Source organism: Chelonus insularis, unplaced genomic scaffold (assembly GCF_013357705.1).
Source record: "Chelonus insularis isolate UGA/USDA-ARS -01 unplaced genomic scaffold, ASM1335770v1 contig_10_pilon, whole genome shotgun sequence".
NCBI classification, from domain to species: domain Eukaryota; kingdom Metazoa; phylum Arthropoda; class Insecta; order Hymenoptera; family Braconidae; genus Chelonus; species Chelonus insularis.
The window spans coordinates 83,890-89,889 of NW_023276350.1; positions in this window are offsets into that span (position 1 = coordinate 83,890).

A 6,000-nucleotide genomic window follows, 5' to 3' on the forward strand; every position below is an offset into this window, starting at 1 on the left:
CAGTTTCAGCTATTTTTTTCAACTCAGCCATGAACCAGTTTATACAATTAACGTCACGATTAAGATTAAATCGACATTTTGAATTTTCATACGTACAGTGCATATAATAGGCTACACTACATGGAATATGCTTTTGATTACCTTCATTATTAGGTTCAAGAATACTCTCAAGATCGGCATAGATAGCAAATGGGACAGGCTCTTTGAAATAAAAATTTTTAAGTTTTATTTTTAACACCTTTTTCCGGAAGTGAAATTCGCGTATCGTTCATATCGATACAATCTTTTTGATGATTTTTATATGATTTTTCTATCTGAAAGTGATTTAAACATCTATTACATAAGAATAGTTTGTGTGCATTTTTAGAAATTTGATTTCCAACTTATCTTGAAAGATCCTTCATCAGACAAAAATGAAAAACTGCATTAATATTATTTTCATCACCTACTTCTACTCTACTTTGTACCATTAACAGGCGAATACATGGCTCATCTACTTTATAATATTTACTTAAATATAACGGAATAATTTCACAATTATTATCTGAACCATACGTACAGTCATCTAAACCATACACATTTATTGCTAAATCGTTGAGTTTTTCAAATTTTGGAACATCATGTAAGGTTGTGGGACAGTTGATACCCTCACATTCTAATACACTTTTGTAATCAGGATATGAACTTGTTCTTGTTGAATTTAGAAAAACAGGATAAAAAGCTGCAGTAACAGCGCAAAAGAAACAGCATTGATCTTTGTTTTTAATATTTAGTACTGCTTTTTTTTGTTGTATAAATTTTGAAAAAGGTATAAATGTAGATTGTCCAGCTAATAGAGGTTGATAACGATTAATATTGACTTGCAGATATTTAATTTCTACGAGTGACCAACCAGAATCTCGTTCTTGAAAATCTTCGACTTTTGTTAGTAGTTTGTCAACAACATTTTCCAGAAAATGTTTTTTTATGTCTGTTGACGGCGAAATTGCTTTATTTTTAACATTAAAGTACTTAATTTCTACAACTGTTCCATCATTTGTTTGATTACTGAATTTACAAGCAAGGACAAAGTTCACTTTTAAGTTTCCCTCACTTGTTACTATATCTGTCAACTTTTCGGTAATCAGCTTTTCAGCGTCCAATAAGAAGTCTCGTAAATTTAGATGTTGCAAGTTAATGACAACACCAGTGCGAATTCGATTTTGGAAAATATTTTCTAAATCTTTCCATCGAATCAATTGTTCTGTTGATTGAAGGCTTCCTCCAACGATTGAATGATTTATAAACTTTTATTGTAATGTTGCGAGTGCTGGAATTATCAATTGAATTCGTTGTTTTTCACCAACCGATGAACCACTCGATTGCAAATGTCTGTTCAATGTAGTAATATTGTCACTACTAATTCGCACCCACTTATCAATGATTTCACTAGATTCATGATTCAAAGATGGTAGATGAGCATTAGACTCCTCCATCATTTTAATTAAATCAGAATAATAGTTTAATGCACCCATTTTTTTCGACTATACTAGACAAACTTTAGAATTAGAATAATGAAAAAACGTGTTTAAAAAGATTTATATAGGATTTTGGATGACCTTGTAATGAGTGCCATAATCCAAAAAAATTCCTTGAAAGTTTGAGAATATCAATTACCAAATTTAACTTCTATTAAATAACGATTTTCTTAAAATGTAGAGAGGGGAAATATTGAAATCAAAAGAACAATAATTTCAAATTTTTTTTTTTTTATATATTGAGTTCATTACTTTGGTAACATGAAAATTTTTTTTAGATTACATTGATTATCGTAAGATTTACATTTCATCAATTGTATCCATTATATTTTTTTTTTTTTGACATGTAAAATTTCAGATTATATTTCATCATCAACTATGAATTCAAAAGAATTGTTAGCTCCACCATGGTACAACAATGGTAATCTGTTGTCAGCGGCCAACTCAACCAATTCTTTAAATTCTTTATGATTTTCCAAAATTTTCACCGTTCTTGGAGGTAAAAATATCATGTAGCTATTTTTTAATGGTGCCACAACTTTTGTTCCATACACAGTTTCAAATTCTTTTAATCAGTGATCAGTGATTTTAAACATGAGTTGCATGGGTATAAATACAATTCATCCCCTCCAAAAGAAAGATTCCAGAATGTTTCAATTTTTGATGCAATCATAAATTAAAACATGCATAAAAAAAAACGTTTGCATGATGTTTCATCAACATCCCCCGCTGAAAACTTCCAAAACATGTGAAGGCTGTGAATCATCCCTGAGACCATGTGAATTTTTTGCTTGATTTTCCAAGAAAAAATCTTGAGGGGTTGGCATGATGTTTCATCATCATTCTCGTTGAACGTTTCAGACTATCGAAAATTACATGTAATAAAAAAAAAAAAAAAACAATTTTATAGACAATCGTTGTAGTGATCGAACAGTAAGATTAGATGTTATAATTTTAAAGTGGGGATAAACATATAAATAGATGATTTACCAAAAAACTTTTCAGTTGGGTTTTACATTTTGGCATGTATACAAATTTTTGAGCGCATCATGGAAATGATATTGGATGTTCAAGGTTTCAAGCAGCCAAATAATCAGTTTTTAGTGAAAGAATTGGCGACTATTACAAGTCAAGATAATAGTGATGGTATGGGAGACATTTCAGTGATAATTTTCAAACCACTGTATTAATGGGAATATTTACCTGAAAAATAGGAATGCATAAATTCATGGTTGATACGTAATTATCATGGCATTCCATGGAAATCTGGAACAATACCATATGATGAACTTCCATACATTCTTCGTGTACTTGTTAAAGATCGAGACCGTATTTACGTGAAAGGAGATGAAAAGAAAAAATGGTTAGAAAGTTTAATTGACAACTCAAAAGTTGTAATTAATTTGGATGAGCTTGGATGTCCTTCGCTACATGTTCTGGATATGAATCATCTAAGAGATTGTGGGGTGCATAATGGAAAAAATAAAAAATGTGCAGAAAAAAATGTAAAAATTCTGAAAGCATGGTATATGGTGAATTTTCATGAAAAAACCCTATTTAAGAAGTCATTTACATTGTACTGTTTATTGAAAAATATAACAAAAATGTCAAGTGGAGATATTGCTTGTCTTCCAAAGTATTTTTTCTTGAAGATTCTTCCGGAATACATCGACGATATTTGGGATAAATTATCAGAACATTGACAACTCGATAGAGATATCTTATTGCATCGTAAATGTTACAAACATTACATGTCATTGAATCATACAAGAACATTGAGAATTAATTGTATTGATTGGAAAAAAGAAAAATTCATTCATTCAAATACATAAAATAAAAATGTATAATTCTTATTTCTTAAATAAAAATTCTTTCTCAAGATAAAAATCTTATTATTTTTGTTAAAGAAGTCATTAAACGTAAATAATCAAAAATCATAGTTCAGAAAATATAAGATGAAAAAAGATAGTAATTTTTCGTTTCAATAATTTTTTTACATTTAAAATACGTTTAGTTATGGTTACTCATACAGTAAATGAAATATTTCAATTGATTATTCATAATATATATTCTGTCTTACTTCAATAAGTAACAGAATGAGAGCATAAACAAAGTAAAAAAGAGATAAGGGGATAGTGAGGTAGAAGTTCTACCTCCTTCACCTCCAACAATTGATGACGATGATAATTATGATGATGATTCCACTGACTATGATAATGATCATGATACTGTAAGTCTTGTTTTATGATTAGTTTTTCTAGTTTTACTTATATGGAAAAAGTTATTAAAGGAGATAATAATAAATAATTTTGATTCTTACAGGTAGATTAATGCTACTTGGGAACCATCATTCAAGGGATCATTATTTTTTTTATAAAAAAGAAAAAATATATTATAATTTTTTTCTAATAAAAAAAAAATTAACTTGAAAGAGAAATTGTTTTTACTTTAAAACCTTTTCCCAATCATCTAACATCTTTGAGACACATCACAGCAATTTTTTTTTCTACGGTTATTCTAGGTAAGTCGGTAACTTATCGTCAAAGTTATCGCGGTCGGTAATTAGTGCGGATCAGAACCCACTTTTTTGACTTGGCCGGTATTGCAGAGTGATCCAGAACCGGCCCTGTTTATCTACTAATTGGAGAAGAAGATTTTGGAAAATAGTTTTGGAAGTGAATCGATTGCGGACTGGGTTCCAAGTTAGTTGATTGCAAGCCACGCTAATGAGTTAGTGGATAGCAAGCTGTGCCAATGGGGAGTCAAGTGTTACTATCTTGTTGGGAGAGAAGAGCAGAGAAGACTCCAGTAGGCAGGATGAAGATCAGAAAGGATTTTCAATTCAAATAGAATGATGTCCAAGACAACCAGGACCAAGTTTGACAAAAACTACAGTAGCGAAGGCTCTTTGCCGAATTTGAAAGTTATTGAGAATGGATTTGTAATAGGTTAAAAGGTAAATTTGTAGTTAGCCAAAATTAGGTTGTTGAATTAAAGAAAATCCGTGAGGCTTGGTTTGCTCTCGTACTCGTTAGTTCAAGTTTAAATGTAGATTTTGATGAAGAAGATCATAATTTAATCTAGTTGATTCGATTTAAAGATTTGTTCATTGGGGGAAACTAAAATATTGCGTTTGTGAGTTTAGAAGTTTGAGTTACAATTTAGTGAGAAACATTTTTTTAAGATATATTTTTTAGTTAGTATGTAAGGTTTATTTAAGCTTCAGAATTGTAACAGGTTAGAGTTTCAGTTGATTTATTTCGAAGATTGTTACAGCGTGAATGATTATTTGATATAGAAATTTGTGATAATGATTTGAGTTCCAGTAATTGTTAAGAAAGTCTAAATTAGAAGAATTATCAAAATAAATGCGAGAATTAAAAATATGTTAAATCTGTGAATGGATTTATCGTAGTTTGAAAACCTTCAACCCAGTCCGTTAGTAAGTTTATTTTATTTGGTCTTTTTTTTCTTTCGAGTATTTCTTTTGTTTAATTGTGTTGTGTTGACCGGACACGCCCCTCTCCACAACCTTTACAACTGAGGGCCAGGACATGTCCGGGAGAATCCTGATTTTTGTAGAACCATTTCAGTTAAGTTAGATAAAAGTTTGAGATTTAGTTTTAAGTATTGAAATTCTGAGATATTGTGTGGATTTTGAATTAGTTAGTAAGTTTTGGGATATTGAGTTTAAATTTAAGTTTGGATTAGTTATAAGTTATACCAGTTTTGTTATTCTGGTGAATTAAAATAACTCGGCGCTTTAGGTAACGTAGTATTATTATCGGCGTAACAAGTATAGGCCCCTTACCTTCAAAAGCAATATAAAAAAAAATAATAATCTCATTGAGATGTGTGAGAAATCAATGGAAAGAGGAACCGATTTTACAACTCCTCTGAAAATTTCACTGCAATAAATTAAAAACTTCGCGAGTTACAGAATTTTTTAGGGTAGAAAACCATTTTTTTAGCGGTCAATTTTTCATGATGGAAGTTTACACGATCCTAGCAATGCAAAAAATATAGAAACCAAATTAAAAATTTTATCGTAGTTAGGGAAGATGTTTAAAAATAAAATTAAGTTGGAATTATTGGTTCATAACAAGTCTCTATTGTTATATGCATATTTAAGTTGTAAATAACAATGTTCAATTGTTTTATGTACGAATTGATTTTTTATGATAATGTTCTATCGTTATATGGACAAGTTAATTATTCATAACAATGTTTTCGACAATCAGCCTTCCAATAAGCATACATGAGTATAAGCAATTCAATGACATTTGTTCTGCTTTAATTACAAGTTTATTGACCATTCACCACTACAAGAAGAGCTGTTTGACTTACTACAACAATTCATATAAAAATTCTATAAAAAAAAAAAGTTGCGTTCGAGTACAAGCATAGCTCACTTTTTTATACAGCATGAGCGAATATTTCTGATTATTACAACGTACACGTAAAAGTAAGAACGCATTTTTTA